Raw genomic sequence first — 27,653 nt, forward strand, 5'->3', positions numbered from 1 at the left:
CCAGCCTCGCTCTGGCGCGGCGGGGGCGGAGGGAGGGGCGGGCGCGGGGAGGGCTGACCCCGCGCGCGCCCCCCGCGCAGGCGCGCGGCCGCCCCGGCCCGGCCCGGCCCGGCCCGGTGACGGCGGGGACCGGGGGCTGGGGCCGGCTTCATCTCGGGGTAACGCCGCCCCTCTGCCCGAGCTCCTGTGCGTTCCAGGTGCGAGCTGCGGCTCGAAGGTGCGCCAAAGGCACGTTGTGGTTGCCTAAAGTTAATTAAGAAGGTAAAGAGCTGGAAAAGTAAATGCCGTTGCGGTATTTCTTGCATTTCTCGAAGGATGTTGAGATCCGGCGGTGAAGGGTGTTCCAGAGATGCCGCCGCATGCTGCGGGTGTTACGTGGATCGTTATGCCTTTGGATGTGAACGGTCTATCATTGGTCTTACCCTTACAAAGCAGGGTTCCCAATGCCTGCAAATAATTACGGTCCTAGCTTTTCTGTTACTTTCGTCCTAAAATATGTAAATCAATTTTTTTCCACCCTCTGAATGTTACTCATATTTTCCAGTTACAAAGGGTTTAGCTGATAAAGATTAAAAATAAATGAGCGTTTATGTTTCTAGGAAACAGTAAGCAAATAGTTAACGTGGTGCTTTAAGATAAAAACTTGTGCTCTGAGGAAGTCCACGGCACTTCCACACTTACACAAGAGTGTATAAAACTGACAGGAAGTTGCAGTGAGGCTTCTGGCAAGGAGAGTGGGTGTGGAGGAAGCAGAGGCTTTTCTGTTTGTAGGACAGAGATAGAAAAGGCAGACCATATGACTTCAAGCGAATCTGTGGGAAGATATTAAAGCTCAGAGCAGGGTCAAAGGATGACCAGTGAAACGAACTGCCCTTGGTAGGGAACACTTCATTGAGATACAGGGCATCCAGAAGGTGATGCACTTTAAAAAACATTTTTCTTTTACACTTGCTCCCGAATCCTGAACATCATAAAATCTCTTCCAAGTCCAATCTCTTGGTGTTTTACAGCTTAAACCCTTGTGCAGTCCCTGTAAATGATAATGAGTCGCTGTAAATGATGGATAATGCAAGAGAGCTCTGGTTGTGAGAAATCAAGTCCTTTCTCAGCAAGGCATCCTATGCAGGACAAAAATCATTAATGAGACGAATAGGTGAAATACATCCTTTCAAGTGAAAATCAGAAAAGCATTTCATGCAGTTATTAGCTGTGTAGCATATTAGCTCACCAGACAGAAAAGTACTTGTGTTCTTATTTTTTTCTGTCACTAGATATTATTATCAGCGCCCAGAAATATTCGGAGGAAAAGAACAAAGATATATATCCTCAGCCTTCACAACTTTCTTCAGTGAACTAGGTTACTCACAAACAACCTGCAGCATTCCAGGAACAGATATATGTCATTAATGTAATAGTATTTTATGGTGTGCCTTTCATTGTTCTGTGTTTTATAGGCTCTGGGGCAAATCCTGTTCTTCGCTATTGTATTCCTATTGTAATAGGAAAAGAAGAAAACGGCCTTTGGGTGTCTTGAGTAAATCTCTGTGAGCAGATCCTGGTGTTTTGAGTTTCATATAGGGGTATCTGGAACTTAGTGTTTTACAAGAAGTGTATATACACTTATATAAACATATGGTTTTCTTAATAAAGACATGTTTGGAGATTGATCACTGTAACCAGAAGAAATAGGCAATTAGGATTCATTCTAAGCAAGAGACCGAATGTTCCCTCTACCCAACTGTCTCAGCCACATAGTTTGAATGTAAATTGTGCCTTTAGTTTTGGATTTTCCTATGAATCATTTAGCTAATCCTCAGCACAATTCTTAAACCAGCTTTACTCATATCGGTGTGACAGGCAAATAGCAATCGGTGTGCTTGTTAAGCATACTCACCCAGTACTTCACAGCGCTTGTTCTCCTCAGCTTGCTCAGAGTTTCCTACCTGCCTAATCACTGATGGTCACTCAAGCAGCTGAACAAGTGCTGACATTTCACTATGATAGAGCAACTCCTCAGAGAACCAGGAATCTGGGTGAAATGAGGGGGATATGGCTGCAGCGTTGTTGTGTTCAATAGGAACAACACAGATACATGCTTTAGTGGGCCTGCCTGTGCCCAGCACTGATCTGGAATTTTTTTAAGAAGGTCAAACTGTTTACTGAACAAAAAGCACTAGAGACCTGTTTATACACGTAAATCTTAACATCAAATAGATTTTTCTAAAGCACTGTAGCACTTGTCCTTTGTGCTGTATTCTGTGTCTCCAAATTTACCAATTGCCTGCATGTACTTCAAAACCCTTTTATTTCAATGACCAGTGCTTAGCTAGAGGTAGTCCAGTCTGGTCATCACTAACGCAGTGAGCCATATGATAATGTCATGGCTGTTGTGGCGAACAAGAGAACATAGTAGATCCCCTCTGATGGAAGATGAGGAGGAAAATACTGAGAAATCTTGTTAAAGTTCAGTGGAATTACTGGGGGAGTAAGGTGGGGGTTGATGATTATTGGGTGAAAACAAAGTAATATTTTTTAAATGATTCTTTAATAAAAGCTTGGCAGGGCAGCTTTTGGTCACCTCCATGTAATTTTCCTAACTTTGCCTGCATTGTTTTCCCTGGGACTGCATGGGTGTTGGAGTGAAGAATGTGGCACTACGTGTATTGCAGTTTCATTGCTGCTGTAACACAGCCATCTCTGGGACAGAATGCAGAGCTGGCTTGAGCCAGCAAACTCTAAAGTTAAATGGGTATGTGGTGCCAGGGAATACAGTGCTGGCTGCATGCCAGCTAGCTGTGAGCTTTTCTAGAAATTTGTCCTGAAGGGAAAAGAAGCACCATTTGGTAAATCCTAAGAGGATGCTTTGCTTTGAGTGGGAGCTAATTTCTCATCTTTTAAGGTGAATGGACTGAAAGGGATAAATTCTTAGCTCTACAACTCGGCTGTTCCAGCAAGAGAATGGTTACTAGATCAGAATGTGCTCTGGATCATGAGAGCTATAAAGAGAAAACTTCTTCAACACTAAAGAAAAATAACATATTTTTGAGACATAGGTATGTGAAATATTATTTTTTTTTTAATTCTGTATCCTTCAACATGATTTTCATTTGTTATTTCTCCATACTCAGAAGATTTAGTCACACAGAGTGGGAATACCTGTCTGTCTGGATAGAACCTTGAGATGTGTCTTCCCCTCCAGACTCAATGCAATTTCTCTGTGTCTTTGTATCTGTTGATACAGCTTCAGCCTGAGGTTTTTCACCTGATAATTATCAGTTCTACTTGTTCATCATCTTCCCTTCAGACACAGCTTCCATTATGCAGTTCTGCTTCTTAATGTCTCTTCATTGCATCTTCTTGATGTATTGCTGTTTGCTGATCAAAGTTATTTAAACATTGGTTTAATCACAAGCTTGGCTGAAACTTAATATGAAGAATTTTTTTCTCAACTTTTTTTTCGACTTCCCATACGTTTACTTCATTGTTGAGGAAAATTCTGTTAAATTTGCTCCTCCTCCTCCGACCTATCTTGAGTTAATGCTTTTTCTTATCTCTTAGTGATGCTCCATGACTCTTCAATTTATCTGCCAAAATCTCTTACTGAACTAACCCTTTTCCTTATCCTTGGCCAAAATCCTATTATTTGTTCATACAATATGGTCCTCCCTTTATCCTGTGATTTGTCTCCTTCCCTACCCTGTGATTACTGCTTTGAGGAGCAAAATTTGCCTTTGTTTTTTTAAGCTGGAGAAGAACAGGCAATGGACACTACTGCAATTTAAATTGTAAATGTCAGCATTTATTTACAGGGGCGTAATTTTTTAATCTATTTTCTTCTGTCTTTGAGAGACTACTTTTATATCACTGCAGTTACTTCAGATAAAGCAAGGAATAGCTGTTTCACAACATAGCTGTTGTGAAAACACAGTACTTTGAATTGCAGAGGGATTCAAGGAAATGTGCCATCCTGAGCTCTGGAATTTAAACTCTTAAAAATAAGGATTAATTTGGTAAAAGGAAAAGCCTACTTTATTTTATCCTCTGTGTAAAAGATCTTTCAAATTGCTTTGGATGACCAGCTCATCAGATAAGAAACAAGATTGTCACAGCAACATAAGTGATTTGAAAGTGTAAATGGAGAATAATGTATCTACTTGAAACTAGAGAAGGAATGTAATTACCTGGAGGAAAATCTGTCCAGGATATAGGTGACTATTTCTCTCTCAAAAAACCTGAAAGTCACACACATATTTTCACAGTTTCAAAGCTTCAGAAGTTTTACTTCCCAGCTTTTCCAGGAGAACAGTGTGTTCTAGCAGTGTGTGATGGGGAAAGGAGGTTACAACTTTCTGAGTCACCAGCTGCTGTGATACCTGGGTAGTTCTTCGAAGTCTTCCATAAAAGGGCTGGGTGCAATGGCAGTTAACTGATGATGATGATGATGACTGATCACAATGTGTCAGTATAAAGTTGTAAACTAACAGTTTCCTCATTTAAAACCCCTCACTATTCCCAAGAATGTCCTTCTTCACCCCGTTACCACTCATTTTAAGAATAATGCATGGAGTAAAATAGAGCAGCCTGATCAAAGATAGTACTGGGTCCATAGTGGCAGTGCTATCATGTAAAGGGAAGTGGATACTTTTCACTTTGCTTTATGAGAACATGAAAGTACAGAATTTTCACTTGGTAGAAATGTGTTTATAATTATAACTGAATGTCAGTAACAATATTTTAATTACCCTTCTTTTGTTCTTTGTTGTTTTTTTTTTTCCCCTTTTTCATGGCTACATGTTTTTAGCATACTCATTTATATCCAGATTTTGACTGCTGGAGACGGAAGAAAGGTTCCTGTTGATTTTAATGAGCTTTATACCAGGACCTAAATTCAGCCCTTGAGGGATGTGCAACATTTAGTAATACTTGCATTTAAAATATATATTCACTTCTGGTTCATGTCAATATTAAGACAGGAACAAATATATTTAACAATGACAGGACTAAAAATACTCAGTGTTTTTGTCCTGCTTTTCCTAGCAGCTGAATTATATCCCAATTAATACAGCAATTTACACTGACATATAGATGTGGAAGTGATTTTTCATTCCTTCTTTTTTGTTTCTGTCCACTTCAGAATCAAGCCTTAATTAACACAATGGGCCAAAAGCATTAATGGGAAAATAATTATTTACATTATTAGTTCATTAGTTTTGGTACTCAATTTGGTTAGAAAAACAAAATGTACCACACAGAAAGGAGATTTTATTTCATAACTTTGCTAAATAATTTTCCTCTTAGCTTTCTCTGTACATGTGGCCTTGTTCTGCCATATCTTTCCTGGCTTGTTGCTAAAAGTACAATCATGAGTGAGGTCTTAATGACTATAGGTAAAGTCTACACCAAGGAATAAACATATTCCTTGCCTTTTAAAGCTAGCCAAAAAGTAGGTTAATTTTTTTTTCCAAATGAATGCATTGTGGTTTTTTTTAGCTGATAAAAATTTCTTTGTTTTACTTCTTTCTTAAAAAGTCCATAAATTGCAAACCTCTGAAATAGTAAAGTGTTTACCAGTAATCCAACAGTATATGTTATAGTTAGAAGAAAATATTTTAGTGAAATTTTGTATCCTCTAAATAACCAGTTTAAAATCAGAAAAATGTTGATTTTGAGTAAGTCCGTATATTCAAACCATCTCCAGATAAGATGTTACATTTGGCACAGGCCATGGTTCACAGTCTGACCCGAAAAAGTTGGGATGTTTTTTCAGGTCATATGTGATAATGGCATCAGACCTGTGCAGAGCTGCGGTGATGCCCCACTCTGCCTCCCCTCTCTCGCTCCCTCTCATCGTGCTCTGCCACTTGTGTGCTTCACTTTAGCTCAGCTTGCAGGGTGCTTTATCAGGCCTGTAACCTGTTTTCCCCTTTCTGCTTTAGAAGAACTTTGGGATCAAATCCCTTCTTGTTCCTTAACTGTCCTGATAGTCTCTACAGAGGATCTGTGCAATACATTTATTTTATAAATACTTTCATTTTACTTCTGCTGTACTATGCAGTTCTGCTGAACTTCAAATTGAAGATTTCATAATATCCTATTCACATGAGATATCTTTGTTATTATATTCACTTTTTATCAATAAAAACATGCATTTGAAATTAAATTTTGTCCTCTCCCTTTCTTAGAAATTCAGGAGTCCCAAGAGTTTTAATTGCCTCTGCACTACACAGAATCTTCTGTTTCAACCTCGAGCAACACAAAGTTTGAACTCCAGACAGGATTTTTACATTCAGAGAAGGCCGGTGAAGAGGAGGCCTGTGAATCACTACCAGAGACAGGGACAGAATGGAAGCTGTAGCCCTGGTGTTGCATTTCCTTCCATGAAAATGATCCTCCTGTTGCCCTGGTGCTGTATTTCACATGCTAAGGTGATACTCCATGGGCTATGCTAGTTGTGCAGCCTGTTTGTGTGCCCCATGTGGCATTTCCAAATTCAATTCAAATTAAAGAAGACACGGGGCCATGATTTTAATGATGTGTCATAAAATAAAGCTTCTAATTTGTTTTAATGGTGTTTCCACCTGAACTGTTATTTTTCCTCCCTGCTTTTACTAAATTTTGATGTTTTCTACATTTTTCCTTTCCATTCTTCCTTAAAAAAAAATCATCAGATTATATGAGTTTCAGACCCCAGTGAGGCCACAATGAATTCAAGTAATGGGTTTCATGCTGTCTTTCTCTAACTCCTATAATTGTGTCTATCCTTTATTCTACATATTCCCATTATTTTATAAAACAGCAAGTTTTCCTTTCCCCCTTCTTGTCTTTATCTTTTATCTTGTCTCCCTTTTTGCTTTAACACAGTAGTTTAAAGACTTCAAGTTTGTTCTAGGGTGGAGTTGTGTGATATAATCAACTTCAAAATGGTATTTAAGTTCCCTTTCATCCACTACAATACTGAAATTTTTGCTCAGAGATCAGCATTTACTCTTACTGTATTTTTTTATGCTCCTTCAGTGTTATAAAGAGAGGACTGTAGCTTTTTTTGCCTGAAAACAATCTTAGATTAGTACCTTGTTATTTAACAATTCTGGCACATAACAGTAGATTCAGAGAAAGAGCAGTGCCTTGTAGATAATAGTCATTTTATAACCAGTTCTTGCAAATAGCTTTTTATCATTTAAGTGATTTTTATTTTTTCTGTCTCTGGCATTCAGTAATGGAGGAAAAGTCCTCAGGGGGTAATCCTTCCATTAATAGAAGAAATTCTGAGGTGCTTCAGGCTTTTCCAAGTTAGCCCATTTCCTACTCTCCCTGTATCTGCGCTGTTCTAGCTGTAACATTGTATTTTAGTTCCCAGAAACATTCTGTGCATGGTTTAGCCTGTTCATGAAGGCACACGGACTCCAGAAAGTGAACACAACTACTCACAGTACTTAAGGTACAGAGAACACTGAGTGTCAACAAGTCACAGGGCCAGAAATTCTCAGAATTTTCCATACACAGGATTTTTGCTCATCTAGCCAAAGCGTGATTAGATGGCTCTCTCTGATGACGATGTAGGGAGGGCAATCAGTCATGACCCCTTGCCACATACGTGACACCCGTGATAAAAAGCTGAGTGTCTGTTTGTCCAAGTTACTCTCTGGAGATACATTTTTTAATGCTTTATAATAAGCTACCTGTGCACAACAGAGCTGTGAACCATTCTGTCACATCTATGCCTGTCAGCTTGTTCCAGCTTGTTCCAGATTTGCTAGTATATGTCCAAGGCAGCTTAGTCCATAATTAGGAATCCTAAACACAACTAATAAATCTCATCCCCATTTTCTTTCAGAAAATCAATGGCAAAAAGCTTGCCAGCTGAACCTATATAGAAGCTCCAATTTCCCTAAAAGACAATTAAAAATATATTATGTGCTCAGTGTCCTGTGGTATGGTACCAGTTTCACATAAAGCATGTCCCATGTAGTTACATGGAATTTGTAAGATGGACATATGAACCTTAGTTCTGCCCTCCATATAAGCAGCAGCATGATATGTAAGCAAATCACAAAATTAGTCAAAGAATATTTTTAAATGTATCTCCGAAGTGAAATTGATTTGGTTATTCGCTTACCCACACACTTCATAAACATATACATGTAGGCAAAAAAACGAGTGCAGTTTTGATATATCAGTTTCCTAATAATTTGTCTGCAGTCTAATGGGTTTTCAGTGACAACATCATAATATTTGGGATAATGCACTGTACCTATATACATGTAAGCATTTAGTTAGAATTGTTCTGGGAATCCTATTTTTTGAGTTTACGCCCTTCTTTGCAATGCAAGGTTTGACCTTCATGATGTATTAACATAGTGGTTTTTTTTAAATTTAATATACTGATGAAATTGGGGCAGAGAACACAGATGACTGCCTCTGAGCCCTCAGGCTCCTGATTATCTCAGGATAACTGTGCCTTCCTGGAGTTGCTCAACTGCTGCATTAACAGTCTTTACTGTGAAGAAAGCAGTGTTAGATAAACATCATTCAGAAGGGTATCTCTAATTGTTTGAGCCTATGGAAATAATGCGCCCCAAGCATCAGCAGTAGATAGGTGTGGTTTTCAGATTGTCAAGAAATATCTTTGGCTAGTATCAGCTCAGTGCTGTGTCATCCTCTTGTTTTAATTGACACTGAGTGTATCACTTGCTCATTCTAATGTATTTACAAATCTTGATTAAGTCACAATAGTTAAATGTCAATATATTCCTAGCAGCTTTATAGGCTTACCTGGCCTTTTTTGTGTTTGAAAGCTTCATGGAGAGAAAGTAAAAGACATTTATTTATGCCCGAATATTGGCTAATGCCAGCAGCAGCTGCCAGCAGCTGAGGGTGACATTAGGAAGTTTCAATTCCCAGCAGAGGCATCCCGGTAGGTATTGTCACTCCCCAGCTGAGCAGCTTTTCAAAACCATCCCTGTGCTTGCAGTCATTACAGCCAACAAATCCAGGGAGTGAGGAACTTCTAAGCCATTGAGAGCCACCACATGGATTCAAAACTGGACAATAACTCCACTGGAGCTGGGGTTCTTGTGGTTGCCCTCTCTGTGTATTGTTGACAAGGGGTGTCTTGAGGATGACCTTCTTTGCCTCTTGTATCTTCAGTGTGTTTGTGACTTGTTACAAATGATTTTTTACATCTTGCCCTCCTGCATATGTCACCCCAATCTTCTCATAAATGTCCTGCAATTAGCCTTGCTCAGGTGCAGAGGCTGTGCACCCTGTGTCACTACACCTGCAGTTCACAGCTCGTGTGAACACAGAAAACAGATATATATACCCTGTAGGAACCTTGGTGAAATGAAAGTGTTGGGGTGCTTGGAAACTCCAACTGGAAGGTCTGTCCCACATAAATGAGGCCACTATTCCAGTAAATTGCATCTATTTCTGCTGTGTAAAAGTAGGGAAATTTGGTTTCTTGGGAGCTTGCTGTCCTTCCAGATTAATTGCATCCAAATTAAATAGAAGGTGTTGATATTATTCTGGCAATATCAGATGGTCCTGTTTCATTTAGTGATATACAAGTTCTGTTATATTTCTCCATGAATGACAAGTGGTCTGGTGACAGTTCCTGAATATGCTGGAATCTATCTGAATACAGTAAAAATCAAAGTCATTCTAAGGGGGAAAGAAAAGAAAATATAGCTTGATTGTTGATTACTGTTTTCTTTTTTTGGCTAGTTTTATCCTAACTTGTCCTCAAAAATACTTTACCATTAACAATTTGGATATTGATAGAATATCTTTACCATAGCCGCTTCTTATTTCTCCAGTTTTTTTTTCATATGTGCCTCAAACTGTGATACTCTGTGTCAAAGTACCCATCACTGCTGTGTGCATATGTATCAAATAATAGATACATCCACTAATGTTTAGTATTTATTTATACACTTTATATACACTTTATATACCATAGTTACATAATATATTATTGTAACAACATCCTACATAAACTAACACATTCCTATACCATATGCAATTATTATACTGGGCTATGTAATAGTAATAATAATAATTACAATTGAGTATAAATTGTATGTGGTGAGAAAGATTGTAAAAAGATTGTATCAACATCCTAGCTATCGCTAGTGGTACTTATTTATAAGGAGAAAATCAACTAAAATAGCAAGTGGATTATATGTGCCTGATAAAATTGTTGTCCTGGAATTGGCATACCTTACTTTAATCCAGAGAAATGTTATGAGGTACAGAAACTTCCTTGTTATTACTAATAGCTTCCCTGCAAGTTGTGAGATGGGTGTAATGAACATCTATCTGCAGAAAAAAGTTGCTGTACTTTTTACAAAGACAACACAGAACCACAGAAAGGTGTTAACACTTCAGCTCTAACACTGTGGTTTGTGAACACTGATGGCTTCTGAAGCCTCTCCTCTTTCCAGGGCAAACACAAATCTGCTGTAAGAAGAGATAAATAGCTAGACTTCAATCCTAGCCTGCTTCCACTCCTCCGAATGGCTCATTCAGTAGCGCTCAGCTTTACAGACATTTTATCCTGAGGCTTTTATCGCTGAAAGGAAGTGGGGCTTGATTTCCCTGTTCCCACTGCCAGCTCCCTGGTTGCACACAGATCTGCTGCTACAGTAGACTGTAGTCATGTTTCAGCAGCAAGCATGAAACAGGCCATAGCTACAACAAACAAAGAGGAATAATAATAACCTCATCTGTTCTCAAGCTGACATAGATCCATGAAGTGCCGCTGGTATTTTGGTTGCAAAATGATGATACATGAACTTGTTAAAATGATACTAAGTAATCCCCTATAATTATACTGATTAAAATGGGAAGGATGCAGACCACGCACTCTTGCATCATAGATACTGTCTGTGAAGTTTTAAGGTTTGAAAATAATTTGTTCTGTCTTTAAAAAAGAATTTTCATCAGTGCAAAGTTTAGCAGTTTAATGATACCTTCATTCTATGCAACACATGGTCCCCTATTTAAACAAGTCAAGGGTCTGATCACATATTTTTGACCAAGCTATAACTTTCATAGCTCAGAGTGCACAAGGAATGTATATTCAGATTTTGGGAAACTCAATTCTACAGCCCACAGCTGCCTTGAGTATCCCTTAACAACATATATTCCTAAGGCTTCCTCCCAGCTTCGATGGAGAGGGAAAGATATTAATTAAGGGTGCTATATCAGTTCATACCAGGCTGAGATCCAACTTAATAGTTATAATCCACAATAGAAAGAAGATTCTTGATGGAGATCTCCAAGATACAGATGCTAATTATCCTGAAGATAATTACTGGGTGCAATGGTAGAAGATGATGAGTACTCTTTACTCACAGGAACCTGTGGGCCAAGTGTAAAATGGTGCTGGCTCCATTCCTACTGGCTGATAAAGTATGAGAATCACAGATACTCAGCATTGCTAAGGGAAAAGCCCTATATGAAAACTGCATGTACATTAACCAGCAACTCTTTGGAGCGGAGCAGAAATATTCATATTAAATTGATAGTCAAAATGGGTGCAAGAAACTGCCTGTTGGATTTTAAGGACTGAAAACTTTATCTCTTTCTCCTGCCATGTTACAGTAATCTAATAGTTTTCCTGTGTTTCTTCAGTCCATGTGTTTTATATTGTGCTCACAAGGTTTTCTCTTGCAATCAGAGATGTTGATCTGCTGGAAGGATTCCTCTGGACCAGAGGACAACTTGGCACTATGGCCCATTGTGGTCATCCTGCAAATCTTTTGTCTAAGTGTGACAGAAGCTTTCCTGAATTCCCTCAGTACATTTATAGCATTAGTGCCATGTGTTCATCCCATGTGCACATTTAAAGAGTTCTGGCAACAAATAAAAAATCACATCCGAAATACTTTCCATTCCATCATACAGCACCTCCAAAGTCTCTTTTACTGTCATTCTCTAAATCTGTTTTGCACTTCTGTCAAATAGAGCTCATACCCAGGAGCAGTTCTTCCAGAATGCTGCATGACACCTATAGGTTCTCCTGTTGTTCTGTTTCTCTTGAACTTAGTGCTTCAGGGACATAAACAGATTTGCCATTAAGAGTAAATGCAGTAGAAGGTGATATCAGCACAACTGATATCACAAACAACAAATTGCAGGAAAAATTAAAAATGAATCTGCATTGTAAGAGAAATTAAGCTGTTAATTATTTAGAATTCATCACCTGTGTGGGACAGTAGATTTATTTAATCTAATCTAATTTAATTTGTGATTTATTAAAAGGTTAATTTTATTTTGAATTTTATTTCCAACTTAAACAATTATATCAACCACCCCTATAGGCCTTTCAGCCCCACATTCTGCATGCAGCTCTGCCCTGCAGGCACAGTTTCAGGGAAAGCCACAATCCTTTTCTAAGCTACATTCTATTGAAAGTTGAGCCTATAACTTGGGCAGTGTTCTTCCTAGTTTTCCTGTGTGTGGGGAAAATGCCAATGGTCTCAACTTTTCATCCACTTAATTTACTTTTCTCCTTCACTGCAGAGGGAAGTTAGACCTGAGTCCTTTTTTCCTCCCCAGTGAGGGAGCATACCTGCTGCTTCATGCTGTAAAAAGAAATACTCCCTGCGCAAGACCTTCCTTTAATTTTTTACTAGGGTATCACGGGAAGGTCAGATGAAATCTGGCCCTACAGCATTTAATCTGACTCATTTTTTTTGTACAGCTTCTTTCATGTAAACAGTACAGCAGAACACTTTGCAGAACAAAGGAGTATTTGAGAGGCCTGCTAAAGATGTTGGGTTCATTAGATTCACATAAGGCCAAATTCTGTTCTTCAGGACACACCTTTCATTAGGAGTTAGATCATGCATCTGGGGAATGGAAATTATCTTTTAATGCAGCCATATCAAAGAGATTCCATTTGACAGCTTTCTCATCTCTTTCCACAATTAGAAACGCTAGCAAAAGCCCTAGAACAACTTCATTTTTCCTTTGATTTATTCCATGTTTAAAGCTTGTTGCTTAATTTTTAAATAATTCTGTTTGACCATAGGAGAGCCCTGTTTCTGTTGGCAACTTGCTAATTTTCCTCTCCTGCCTTTGCTCTTCCACAGAAACCAGTTCTTCAGTTTCAAACCATTTCTTGGAAGAAATGTTGCAGAACAAGAAGGAAGACATTGTTCTGGAAGGGACCCACATGCTGTCATTCATGGCCCAAGGTCAGTCTCTGAGTCAGCTGGGCCTTTCTTGCACATATGATGGAGAGTGGGAAGGCTTTGTTGTGTTACAGAAAGAATATGAGATGTTGGGATGGTGGAATATATCAGCAGGACAAAGAGACTTAAGGCAGGTTTGTAGATAAAATATCGGTAAACATGCTAACAGCACCAGGCAATGCACCATCAGATGTGCTACAACAGCAATTCTCTTGTTGGGAGATGTAAAAGAATGGAATGCAGAAAGTGTTTAGATTCACATGCTTGCCATGAGCAACATCTTCCACTGAAGACATCTTCCATTGGAGACAAAATACTGAACAGGATGTATCATTAGTTTGACTTAGTGGGACATTTCTGGTGTTTTTAATTAGGACCAGATATTTGAAAAAAATATTGTTTTTCAGTGAAATTTTTGTAGCACTTGGATTGCAATAACCATCAGGAATCAAACCAAAAGTCATGTTTGTCCTAGTTTTTCTTGCCACAGGATGTGTTTCTGTCTTGTAGGTGTTTTTTACTTTTCATTTACAGCATGACATATACAACTATAGAAGCCTCAGTCTGTATTTTAGGGGTGAAGGAGCGGTGCATCTAAAAGACACAGCTTGATGGAGAAGAAGGGAAAGTAAGAGAGCAGGAGACAGGTAATGTTCCAGATGTGGACTCTTTCTTGTAAAATCCAAAATTTCTATTCCAATTAAAGAAAAAATTAAAAAAAAAAATCTATGTTTTATTCCAGGTAGAGGGAATCTAGTCTGACACACTGAGTTTTTTCAGACTCATATTCTGTTATCAATTTGATTTACCTCACTTAATCCCTTTGGAAACTGTATCTGACCTATTTTTTTCTGCAGCGACTCTTACGGCAAGAACAAATAGTAGGGGTGACCCTGTGCATTCCTGCCATATCTCTTTCTCTGTAATGTGGATCACTCTAGTTTCAATTCACATTTGTCTATGAAGAGGCAAAGTCAAAGATCAGTTCAAAGCAGCTGATACATTCTTGCAAATTCACATTTGGCAGCACTCTAAGTGGGTAAATATTGCCGACATGTATTGATTGTTTTTCCTGCTTCAGCCAACAGACCCTAAGTTATCTGCCCAATACATATTTTTTTGTAAATGACACCTCATATTGCCTGATGTTGCATGAGCTGTATCAATTTACTGTGAAACTCACCTGCTCTGAGAGTGTTGGTTCTGTAGGGGATTCTTTTTTTGACAACAGATTTTGTGATTTCCTCTTTAATACAAATTTAGCAGACAAACAGTCTGCTAGTAGTGAGACTTCTAATTATGGCCATTTGCCACATTTTAGGAAGCTGTCTGTCCTTGAATTTTCTGTGACACAGCAAAGTAGAAACATTATAAATTACATTTATCTCTCTTGGGGTGCTGTTACTTTTCCTGTGTGTGTGTTGTGCTCACTTGTGTGTGTAACCAATAAGTTAGTTTTCCTGTGCAGGGGAAAATGCCAATGGTATCAACTTTTCAGTATCTCTTCCAGCCTTAAAGTCTGTTCTGTTAATAGGCCTTCTGTGTTGCTCCTGCTGCAGCCAGCAGCCAAGCTGCCCATACTGCTTGTGGTGGGTGATGGAGAATGCTCAGAATGCAACAAGTGCCTGCTGGCTCAGCTGCTTTTTTATCCACGTCAAAAGCAGGCCAGCAGTGCGGAGGAAAGTGTGCTGTGCTCCAAGGAGCAATATTCTAGGCTGCTGGTGGTGTTGAGGGAGAGGTTCTCTTGGATTCAGTGATAGATGAAAAAAAAAAAATGTTCTCCCAAAGAAGTTCCTTCTCTTTGCCAGAAAAAGATCTGTTCAATGAAAAGACTGTGGAGCTGTATGCTGTTGCACCACTAGATATGGAAACTGAGATAAGGAAATAATTTTTATACAGTTATATTGTACTTAGAAGGATTATAAAATAATTACTCCTTCTACTATGATAAGGTCTAATAGGTCCAATATCAATGTCCTAGGTATTACAGAAACACAGCAGGGACATACCCTGTTTTAAGAAAGACACATCTTCTTCTGTTTCAAGAAGGAAATCCATTATTGCTGCTTTTGGCGTGACATTAGTGCTTATTGTGAAGACCTGCATGAATAAACTGTCAACAATGCAATATGAATGCCTCCTTTACCAGCCACTGCATGAAGTAGTTTATTTCAGAATCCTTTGCCGGACTGGAAGGTATACAGTGACTTTTAAATGCTGTCACTGCTGTTTTTTTTTTGCCATCATCATTAATCAACTCAAAATCTCATTTAGCTTACTGTTATGAGGAGAATTATACCTCTTGTATTATAATAGTTGAAGCTTGATGGGGAACTTCAGACCCTCCTCTCAGCAAACTGTTCCTCAGTGCCTCTGTGCAGTGGCTTAATAACTCCTGGCCCAGAGGGTATTGCCTCCATTAGTTGGTGGTACTGAGAATTGGCCATCTGGGAGATCAACTGGAAAAGAATTGAACAACACCCCTTCACCTCACCCCACACTTTCTCTGTTCCCCATTCTCAAAATACGGGTTTGAACTAGGAGCAGTTTAATTCTATAATGAGATTCCGATTGATTGGATCAATCTCTCAAATAGAAGCAATATCATCTTAAAATTTAAAATATCTGTGGTGCTAAATTCCTGGGTTTGATTTTAATTTTATTTTTAAATGAAGGGAAACTGAGACAGAAAGGAACAGTAGCATGAGGGACAGAAGTTCAAGGCTTCAGTAGAGTGGTCTTCCCTTCATTTTTATGCAGTGGGATATGGAGGTCCTCATGTAGGGTCCTTGTGATAGGATGGATAGTGCAAGCTGCTGATTGAGTGTTGTGAACAGGCTTACATGTCTTCAGTTGGAGGGCTAATGGTGAGGAATCATCACCTGCTCTTGGATCTCGATTATGCAATCTCTTCCTCTGGTCTTCTGTGGAGCAAGAACATTGAAGCAGAAATGAAATTTATTAGCTGCTTTATGAATGTTGTAAATGCTGATGTCTTATTGCAAATGAGGCATTTGCTAAATAGAAATGCTTTTAAAAGAGTATAATCCTTCACTGTCCTTCCAGGACAAACAACTGGAGAGCAGTGATTGCAGAAATCATTTAGGTCATGCAAATCAAACTCCAGCAGCAGTGTTTCATGCAGTGAGAGGGGAAAGCTAGACTGTCTTATTAAGAACCCTTGTAATGATAAACATTATTAAAATAACAGGAGAATTTACCAAGTGGGGGTCGAGAAGGGTAAAAAGGGCAAGCTGATTATGGCAATGTATTTTTAAGTGGACTAATTCCAAAGAAGTATGTTTATTATAGTCACACATAAATGGCTGAACAATAATCACACCAAAGGATGCTGAATATGATGAAAATCATAGCCCTTACAAGGTCTGGGGGTAGTTTAGTAGCTTTTTATATACAGAGTTGATTTACATAAAGTGACATAGGGGCCTAAAATTCTCACGTAATGTTTTCACAAAAGATGACAATCAAAGCTTTCTTCTGGACTTAAATTTAAATGTCACTTGGAGGAGTATCAAGTTACCCAATATCATCCAGTGTAAGCAGAATGTAACAAAAGGTACTGCAGGTAATGCTGCTGCAGTAAGCTGTACTGTACAGGGGCCAGCTCTGTCATTTGGACATCCTGGAGATGAATTTTCTTTACAGTGGTTCTGGCCTGCCAGTGCAGCTGAATGAAGACAGTAATTGCTTTCTTTAATGGGGCTAAATAATCTGGGATATTTTTCATGTGTGGCAGTACCTGGAAATATCATCAACCAAACCCACTGTTTGGTTACAACAGGCCGTGCATAGACCCTTTGCAAATTGGAGAGCGCTGAATCCTCAGTGCTACTGCACAGCAGAGCTGGGAAGTGCCTCTATATAGGCTAATGGTTATAAGCCAGATTGAACAGCAACCTGTCTCTTGGCAAACACCGAGGAGCATGTCTGTTTCTCCTCCTGCTTCCTTTCCAGCCACCCCTTATTTTAACTTCTCAGAATTATTTCTATTTCCATCTTTCAGAGGTTTTGGTTCTGTGGGCCCAAGGGTGGTTCTGGTGCGTGCAGCTCTCCGAAGTCCGTGGCACCAGCCTGAAACCAGCACACAACTGCTGAAGCTCAGTTTTGGAATTGCCAGCTCCGAATTAGGTTTTGAGGAATGCAAGTTTTTGACAAGTTACCAAAGCAGGAAGCAGGCTGGCTCTGAGGCTACATCAGCTGCTTTCCAGCCTTCCTCACTGAAGACATGTGGATGTAAGGGAGAAGAAAGGTTTAGGAGGACAATGGTGACTGCTAGCACGAAGGGGAAGGGACAGCCAAGGCTTTGTCCTTGGTCTGGCCGTGGAGTTGCAGCAGGGAAATTGAGAGGCCAATTAGATCTCTACCCCACAGGACGATGAGGAGTAGACGATCTAATTACAAGGTGTTACTGTGACAACCCACGAGGCAGCAGCACTCTGAAAACAAAGTACGGAAATGTAAAGCTGAAAGCAGGGGAGGGGATAAAAGAGAAGGGAAAAAAAAAAAAAACATGAAAGAAAGGGGAAAACAAGTACAATGGAAACAAGAGCAAATGAAAAGGTCAAAATACATTTTGAAAGGATATGGGGAAAAAAAAAAAGTACGTAGTAGTGAGGGGGCACCAAGATAGATGTATGATCAGAAATGAAGCATCTGATAACCTGGTTAGCAAACAAGATGCCAGGATGTGGTATTGTCTCACCAAAGTCTCAGAGATGTTTTGGATTGAGTTTTTTAATCTGACTTTCATCATCTCAAAGTTAGATGTTCAGCCTGAGGAGGTTTTCTAGGCTCTGTCAAGTAGTTTGCAGAGAGAAACAAGGGGAGGTTCAGTGGTTCTGCAGTCAGTGTGGACGTGGTGGCTCCACAGATGTTTTCTTTGCTGTCAGCTATGGCTTTAATTAAATTGCAGCTCTTTTGTCTTTCTGCCTTCTCCCTCCTCTGCACTGCTGTATGACTGGTTCTGGTGAAGCTGTTGTTGAGGGACACAGCGAATTATAATCAAGGAAAACTCCTGTTAGTCCATGTTGGTTGTTCAATCCAGTGGTCACAGAGCAGCCACACGGAGTTTGGCTGAACTGCTGGGAGAGTCTTGTGGAGCCACAAATGAGTGCCTAAAAGAAATGGTGAGACCTGGTTAAGGTGTCACTGCCAGTGGAAAAGCTGGCTACTTGCTGACAGTGGTGATTTGTCCCTGACAGTGGTGACTTGTCCACCGGAGGTGTGTCAATAGGGAGAGCTCTAATGGCTAGTCTGGCCTGGCAGCCTCACTTCTCTGCAGCCTTACTCTGCAACTGGCACTTTAGGTCAATTACTCATTGCAATAATGGTAATCTGGGTTGCTATGTGTGTGGCAGCAAAGTTAGCCTTGTGACAGAGGAGGCCAGGAGAGTGTGAGGGAGCTGCTCCCAGGGGGCATTGGTTGGCTGTGGTGGACCACAGTGTTACTCACCTGGGAGGTGCTGCACACCGTGTGACTGCTGCATGGCTCTGATCAAAATCATCGCGTGGCGTTTCATATCGCGGGAGGTCACTTCGTGGGTCTTCCATATTCCTCCCTGCTCATTTCCCTGCTGGGCTAATCACTTTGGCAGCACCAGTAGGAAGACCACCAGTGTCAGCTACCTTTCATATTTAAACACTGGTCATATATACAAATTTGCAGTAAGTAATTACAGAAAGGAAACTGTGATGCAGCAGCTGTCAGAGAGCAGTGAAAATTAATGGAAACTAGTTCAGTAAAACAGCCTTCATTTGAAACAGCTAAAATGCTTGGTTGATTTAAGTTGGCCATGCTGGAGTAAGTAATCTACACTAGGCACAGACCTTCAGCAGTTACTGAACTGCTAATAAGAAACAATTCTCTTATTATAAAATCATTATCCGTCAATAAAATGAGCTCAAACCACAAAACAGAAGCAAAGTTCAGGGATCTAAGAATTCATAGTTTAGCCTCATCAGAGAAAATGTCAGGAAATTAAAAGAAGCTCTATGTAAGTCGCCACACAGTGGAACCCAATGCACAAAACCAATCCCTGAGTGCCATGGCAACTCTTATGGGCATTTCTGAAACAAACTGCTATTTCTAAGGTGAAAGAATGGGGCCTTAATCTTTGCTCCCAGTTCTCCATGTCCACCTTCATCCCATCAGTATGGATCACGCAGCTGCTAATTACGTAGCAAAATGCAAGCAGGGAAGACAGAGGTCAATGCTTGGCTTGAGGAAAAAACAGAAGAGCAATATGGTATCTAAATTATGGTTTAAGGGCATACAAAAAGAGAAAACTGTGAGACAGCATTATGCCTGCATGTGGGTACAGTTCCTCCTGAAGGGCCCACACTGCCTCTAGACCTGGCCTGGGCTTGTGCACAGCTGTCTCAGGAATTACCTAGAGCAGAATGAATAATGATGGTTACTGATGGCCAATTGACACCTGAATCTTGCTGAAGTTTACAGCTAAAGTAACTGGTGGTTTTCTCAACAGAGGTTATATTAGAGGAAGAGTTTATTACATTGCATTTCTCATTTGGTTAGGATCTGCTCCTCAGGACTTGGCCTGACTGATGTTTATTCAGCAGCTTCTTTCCCTTCAATTTTTTCAAAGGAAAGAGATCACTTTTAGGCAGCTTTGACAGCTGCATGCTGGGGCTGGTCTGGTCCCAGCTTCCCACATGGCCCTTGGTCTGCCTGATTCTGCCTCCTGCACATGTGGCTTTCTGGTCACCTGGGGTATGGTCAGGCAGGCCATTGTGCTAAACACAGACTATTTGCAGCCACAGAAGGCATTACTGCACCAGTTGATGATGCTGTTGGCTTCAAGGTTACCTCTGTGACCACCAGGAGAGGAGCAGGTACCAGGACAATTCAGGCTCTAAACCAGAGTCCCAGAACGGGAATCCTTGCAAATTCTGGAGCACGTCAGCATAAAATATTGAAAATGTTTTCAAAAAGTACAAAACCCATATAGAGTACCAGTAAAAAGAAAGGAAATCTATGAATCATAGAAGATAGATAGATAGATAGATAGATAGATAGATAGATAGATAGATAGATAGATAGATAGATTTGAGGTACAGCAATTGAGCTAGGATAATAGTACTTAACTCTGCTGTATAACTCTTTTATTCGTAGATTTTAAAATTCTTTATAGAAATGAGGGAAATGTATTTTTGTTTTGCATATTACAGATATCAAGGGGATTGAATCACAAAGAAGCTTAATGACTAACTCATGAAGAAACACTAGGTCTTTGTCTGCCTGGGCCTAGCCTGGACCTTTTTGTATGCCAAAAATTATCTTAATCTGTAGGTTTTGTTGGAACCTGATGCATATCAGAGACTACTGTAAGAAACCTTTGGGTCTCTGGTACGTTGCCAAGGCTATAGTTTCAGATGTAACATATTTAGGATGCCTCACAAATGGGCTAACCTTGTAATAGATACTTACAAACTCTGTAACTAGGCAACTAAAAAAAGAAAAAAAACCTCTCAGGTGGTTATCAAATTTGTCTTGGGAAACCCTTGTCCTGCTGTGCAACTTAAAACAAGAGATGATGTTGCAATATAATTACATTTTATCTTAAATTATATTGTCTCATAATTCATGCAGCCGTATTATCTGAGTTTTACTCGGAACCATCAATCTGCATCAGAGAGGCAAAATGCTAATTTTCATAGGATTTTACCTTTTGTTATTAAATAACTCTGTTATCTAAATAGTAAAGCAATCTGGTCTAAGCACACACATTTTATTTCATTGCATCTGACTTCTCTATTGTTAATGAATGAAAACTAAAGGAGGAAGCATAGCTCTGGGGTTCTTCTGTTCATCTTTACGTATTCCAGTTTGTAGATCCCAAGAGTCATTTAGATTTAGTGTTTTGAATATCTGTGGTAATACAGAGATCACTTGTAGAGACTGCAGTCCTTGTCAGAAAGGTTCTGCAGAGGAACCTTCACTTGCTTCCACCCACCAAGCTAACCCCTCATTACTTCTTGCTATGTTGAGTTCCAGTGACCTTCAAGGAGTTTACATGAAGCAGATGTTGTGATGCAATGCAGTGGATGAGCTCTCACAGAAAACTCAAGAAATCCAAAGCCAGATTTCTTACAGATATTTATAAACAAGCCACAACAAGACACATAAGGTATCCAAATTAAACCTATATATACCAATATTAAGAAATAATAACTATTTGACTGTTGGAATGACAACTTTGAAGATTGTACAGAAAAGTCATATTCAAAATATAATTAAATGCTCTGAACTGAACTGAAGGTGATAAAGGCTGTAAATTACATAATTATCTGACATAGTAGATTATCAATTTTGATGATACCTATACAGATTTAAAATAGGAAAAAGATCACAATATAGCATAAAAACCCCTTCAAGAATATTCTAAAGAAATGCAGCAGTGTTTATATAGACTCATTTGTTTCTGCAGAGGGTTGAAATACCTCCTCAGGGAACAGCACTTCTAGGCAGAAGTGCCAATGTGAAATGCTCAGTGTGACTGGAGCCAGGACAAAAACTCAGGCCTTTCTTTCTGGATATATCTGAAGTAATCTGTGAACAGTTCAGGAATCTATATGTCTTTCCAGAAAGAGATTAATGATTGCCTGTTTTCCAACCATTTGTTTGTAACATCCAGGCTGTGTGGAACAACTCATATGTGTTACATCCTGAAAAGTTTGCTATTTGCAAAACATTTTACCATTTTCCACTTCAGAAGCATCTAAATTTAGTAATGGTGCATAGCTCTGTCTCCCCAGGGGCCTACAGTTCAAAAGTCCATCTCTGTTTTGAATGTAAGTTTAGAGCAAACAGCACAGCATGACAAAGTGGCTGAAGAACAACCTGTGTCTGTTCCTCGGTGCTAAATTTTAATCGCTCAACCCGAGGGTGCGGGAACCCAGGTGGAATACTTGGGGGTGCGACAATTGAAGGCATTTTCTCTTCTTCATGGACACTTGGGATGTTCTGGTTCTCCCTCTGGACAGCTGTGGCCCTGTGCCTGCTTGCAGCTCCCACCTCCTGCTGTCCTGCTGAGAAGAAGTCAGTGGCCAGAACAACAGCCCTATGGTCTAGTCGCCCACCCTTCCCCTGCAAAATCCTGCTTGCTGGGCTAGTAATGTATGGAGCCATTCTGTGTCCTCTTCTGCTTATAGCTGTTTACAGTCCCACTGCTTCTGAAGCCTTCATGTCCTTGGAAGGAAACAGAAAGCAGATCTTGCTCTCCTTGAACTGCAAAAGCAGAATCTATCAACCACTGCAGCAAACAGCAATACACTGGAGAGATGGGCTTTTGTATAGGTACAGATACTTGTACATATTAGTGCAAAGTCAAACGTATGTGTCTTTGACCCTTTAATTTATTATTGTATTTCTTGACCCAGATCTTCAGAGAAACCATTTTGGAATTTATAAAGGATTTTGGATTGCTTCCAGCCATTTTCTGTTCCTAGTTAGTCCCATGCTGGGTCATATCATATTGAATGTCTGCCATCATACTGATTTCTCTTTCTGCTCCTTCCACCTCCTCTTCTAGCATTTTTGTTGAAGGTCTTCCTTTCCCTCTTCTAGGTTACTGTACAGATTCCATGGGAAAATTCTCCTTAGTCTTCCCTTCTCCCTGGCTGCCTTTGACCTAACACAATCTCATCCACCTACACAAAATCAGGTGACATCCCTGTGGGTATCTTTGACTTCCATCTCTTTGCCAGCGATTTCTGTCCAAATCTCAGCACCTCATTCTGTAGCAATCCCCGGATGATGTCAGGTAAAACTGGGTATTCCAGCAGAGTGCAGTGGTATTGCCAGCTAGGCTGTCCAAAGTCAGTTCAGTGCTTTAGTGTTTTCCCTGTTTCAGTCTATAGTAATATAGTACAGAATCCTAAATGCTTTAGAAAACTTTTTTTTTTTTTTCTTTTGGTCTTCTCAGCACCATTAGTAACACCAATAGAACAATTTCCCTAGGAAAAAAACTAAAGTTATGAACTTTGCGTTTAAACAAGGAGCGTTTATATTAAGTAGAAAAGAGAAAGCCTTTGTTTGAACACAACAATCAGGCCTAAAGAAAATACAGAAGTATGCTTGGCCAAAATTTTCAGCTTCATTTTCTGTCAATAAGCTAGTTCTTGCTGAGCTTAAAGCTTTCGCTGTATTATTTTAGATATGCTCCATTACCTAATGGCACAAAGGATTTGTTTTTCTCAGTATACAATAGAATTTGCGCTTCTGGTGTGGATTCCTTTGAACATTTTGAGGAATGGCACAGGGAACTGTGTCCTTTGGAAAGAAGGAATGGTGGAAAACAGGAAGTGCTGATTATGAAACTCTGTGGGAGTGAGTCTGTCTAGCCACACTGCAGCATAAATTCAGTTCAATACTTATCAAAAAGCAGTATATCTCCAGAGTCCCACTATACAGCCAAGTTTAGATTATTTTTTGATAACTTTTCTAATGGATTCAACTGTGCATGGTGACAAGCTTGCACCTGAAACCAGATTCAAGTACTTTCACTGTTAAAAGACATGCTACTGTTTGGTTTAGTTATGGTGCGGTTTTTTTTGGTTTCTGTAAAGGCAAAGGTACATGTATCTGATCTTCTGAAGTGGAATCATATCTGTCTCCACCTCAAGGTCAAAGATCAACTTTCATTTGTCAATTCTTGAAGTACTTCCTGAAATACCTTCTTCATATATTAAAGGCAAGAACTTTAAGTAACAACTTGGAGGAGAGAATGCTGAAGATGTGTTCCCCCCTCACCACAAAATGCTGTAGATGAGTAAAATTAGCGTGGATTCCAGAGTGACTAGACAACTTAGTGAAAGATGAATCCATTGGGGGCTCTTAAATGCAAAATCACCATGTCTGGTTCAGGAATCCTCTGAACCACAAATTGCTGTGTGTGCTTGGTAGATATTCTGGGAACAACATGATGCACTTGCTCTGCTCCTAATTCTTTTATAGGCATTTAGTGCTGCCCACTGCTAGAGCCTGGGCTGCGCTGATGTTCCTTGAATTTGTGTCCCTGTTTCTAAGTTTTGGAATATTTATGTGGATTATTTCACATTTCTTCACAGGAAAGGTGGGAAGAAGAGAGGACTCAAACAATAACTCAGAAAGGAAGGTGAATAGAGGTCACAAAATTGAAAGAGAAGAAAGTTGTAAATATTGTTGTAATTTACCACTCTCCTACACGTATCTATGATGTGGTGAGAAACTAAGCCACTTTTGGATACATTGTGTGTAACCTGATGGATCTTAGAAGAGTGAAGATCTTATTGCAAGTTCTGATCCTCTTCCAGCCCAAACAGTCTGCCTTAGAGTTGAAAGAAAACAATGTGGTCAATCTCTCTTGCTCTCTTCAAATTCCCTAGTGCTGCTAAATGGGTAATTTACAAAGGCACATGTTATTCTAGTCAGTCATGCTTTAGTTAATCCATTTAGGAATAGAGTACCTGTCTCCTGCTTTCCAACTTTCAAATAGCTTTCTTTTCTTAATCATTTTTGTGGTATCTCTGTGTGGTCATGAAAGATGAATATTTTGGTCCTTGTTAACTCAGACTTGTTGTTTCCTCTCTTTGCCTGCTAAACCATCATTTTTTCAGTTCTATTTCATGAGTTATGAATTCCTCACCCTGCTGTTCCCTCAATTTGTAAAAATAAGGACAGAAACTCTAGCCTTGTTTTCACAGAGTAGCGTGGACTAAGACCTAAAGTTTGGGAAACAGTTGAGTTAGTTGGCAGCTATTGACTGCTTACTGACATGCAGGATAAATCATATTATGATTATAGAGGCAGTTTGAATCTGACCAGGCTCAGTATTTTGGTTAGTATTAGTAGTCAGTTAGATAGCTATACCATATCTAAAGTAAGTTTGCCAATGAAGGAGCTCAGCCAATTTTTTATATTCTGTACACTGAACTACTTACAATTCCACCCGAATTAAGCTTGCTCTGAACAGAGGCAACTTGGGTGTCCAAGCACCCCATGGCCCAATGTGGCTTTGCACAAAGCCAGCTTCAGTTTAGCAAGTCTGGCACTAAGTTTGAGGTACTAAGTCCAGCTGGAGCCGAGCTAACTCCTGCAGAGCCCTGAGTACAACTGCACTGTGCTTCTCAGCCAGCTCTGAGCATCCCTGCAATGTGGAACATGGACAAAAGGCCCCAGCTGTGTGGTCCTGAAGGAATCAACATGCTCCAGAAGGGCATATTAGCACTAATGTGGCACCAGCCATCCTGGCTGACTTCACAGCAAACCATTCAAATGCCTTGGCAACAAGTTGCTCTGTACCATATTGCCTGCAATTTTCATTAGCTAGGTTATTTCAGGCTTTTATTCCTGCTCTTCCCTCCTGCAGCTCTGGATACTGGCAAGTTGGCCACAGTATGAAAGCAATGATTTTGCCATAACTGTATGTATTATCAGACCCTGTAACTTTTATGCCTATTTAATGCGGTCTTTCAATTTTTGACCACCCTTTTTGGCTAGGCAGACTGCATTTTGGGATCCTAGCCATGGAGCACAATGAAATTACTGGTTAACTCATCCCTGTAATAAGCTGTACTTACAAGTCCTGTCTGTGGAATATGCAGAAGGGATGGGCTAGAGAGCTGGAAATAGGATTTTGTTGCATACGGAGAACCACAACAACGAGCACAATGCTGCTGCTTAGACAGTTAAACTTTGTAGCATGCACACAAAATGGAAAACAGAAGTCACCAGTTTTGATAAAGATGGTTCCCATCAAAACATACAGTGAATTATCCTTGAGGATTTTTTTCCACAAAGTAATATCCAGGCTAAACATGTTTTCAGATAAAAGATGTAATTGTGAAGTACTACATTAAAAATAAAACAATGAAATGAGTAAAGAGGACTTTAAAAATTTGTCTTCCTTTATCTACCCCCAAAAAGATTTGAAAAGTTTCCAGCACTGTGTTCTTCCTTTTAGATGGTACAGTACCTTGGCAGCAGTTCCTGAAGGCTTTTCCTGACCTTCTACCATAATTGCTTTGAAACCTACAGCAATCTCTGTAGGGTCTTCTTAAAAGAATATTACGAAAGTTAGTAATGCAACTATTTTTTTCATAGATTTAAAGATGAAAAGATCACATTTTCTGATGTTTATGAGAGTAAAGTGTCTGCTTTTTAGATCTTCCATAATTTTCCTACTTTGTCTTTTTTTTTTTTTCTTAAAAACATAATAGGTACACCAAATTGCACAACTATATCAATATTTCAAAAGCTACCAAATCTTGCACATGCAAAAAAGGAAGCTTAACAATCTTTGCTAATCTCTAATGCAAGATGCATCTATTATTTATGAAGGCAGCAGACAAAGGGGAACTGCTCTTGAATGGAATCCTAAATGCTCCACAAGAGAAGCCCACAGCACAAGATTACCTCTTACAAAGCTACTGACCAGTCTCTCTGGAGATTAACTCTGAAAGTTAGTCTCCAGAAGATCTTATACTAACTGTGTGTGAACTGGATTGATATTTGTAAGAGATGCAAAGAATGAAGATAGAATCCTGCTATCCAAGCATCATTTTGTACCAACACCGACTGAGCAGGTCAGCCCTTTCTCCCTCTCATCTCACGTTGCATTTTCTGCCTTTCTCTCTCTCTTCTTTCTCTTTCTCTTTTTTTTTTTTTTTTTTCTTGGTGGAGGCCCTTACATGGCAGGTAGGGGAGCATGTCTGGATCCAACAGCACCTATAACTTTTCTTCCCTCTGGGTGGGTATTCACTTTTACTAGTGTATCTGGTGCTAGCCTTAATGCATATTAATTCTTTCAAATGGCTCAATGAGGCCAAGTTGCAATTTCCTGAAAGCTGAGCTTGATAGATCTTTAAATACCATTTGTTTCTGCCATGGCTGATGAAGATTTTCCGTATAGATATTCCATATTGAGTTGGAGAGGAAGGGTTTGACATGGGTGGGATCTTTTATCTCATCCACAGAGAATCCATTTTGGGGTATCCCACTTCAGAAAAGGCAAAATTATTGGCAGATTTTCATGAGATGAGCAACAAGAATGCTCAAGAAATAATGAGGGCACAGACCCTGAGGAAAGGCAGGTTATCTGTGGAGAAATGAAGAGGGAGGAGTGACATAATGTCAGCCTTCAAATGTGGTTTTTTTTTCAGACACATTGAGGCTTGCCAGGGAGAGGACAGGAAATTGTCTGACCTCTGTGTACATGTCGGATAAGACCAGAAAAAATGTGCTAAGGGGGATAGTGCACATGCATCACACAGTCTGGACATTAATGAAGGTTTTTAATAGTAAGGATAATGAAGTATTAAAGTATCTGACCTGGGAAGCAGATCTCTAAGAGGAAGCTGAAGAAGCATCTACGGGAAGTGACATAGGTATGATCTATCCTGCTGTGAGGATGGATTAGAGGACCTCCCAAGCTC

The 27,653-nt window shown here is 39.7% G+C and overlaps 1 long non-coding RNA gene across 2 annotated transcripts; it reads left to right on the forward strand.

Annotated features, from left to right (window-relative positions):
• The first annotated feature begins 116 nt into the window (after positions 1–116).
• LOC148184331 (uncharacterized) lies at positions 117–26,024 on the forward strand. 2 transcript variants are annotated; one of them, XR_015772522.1, is made up of 4 exons: positions 117–261; positions 13,098–13,202; positions 13,734–13,846; positions 24,309–26,024. It is a non-coding gene; the product is annotated as an uncharacterized LOC148184331 (long non-coding RNA). The 2 variants fall into 2 exon arrangements; XR_015772523.1 differs by having other exon boundaries at positions 13,775–13,846.
• Positions 26,025–27,653: the final 1,629 nt, after the last annotated feature.

Source organism: Pseudopodoces humilis, chromosome 5 (genome assembly GCF_049639895.1).
Source record: "Pseudopodoces humilis isolate 2021_Gansu_Grassland_sample_001 chromosome 5, ASM4963989v1, whole genome shotgun sequence".
In the NCBI taxonomy this organism is placed as follows: Eukaryota; Metazoa; Chordata; class Aves; order Passeriformes; family Paridae; genus Pseudopodoces; species Pseudopodoces humilis.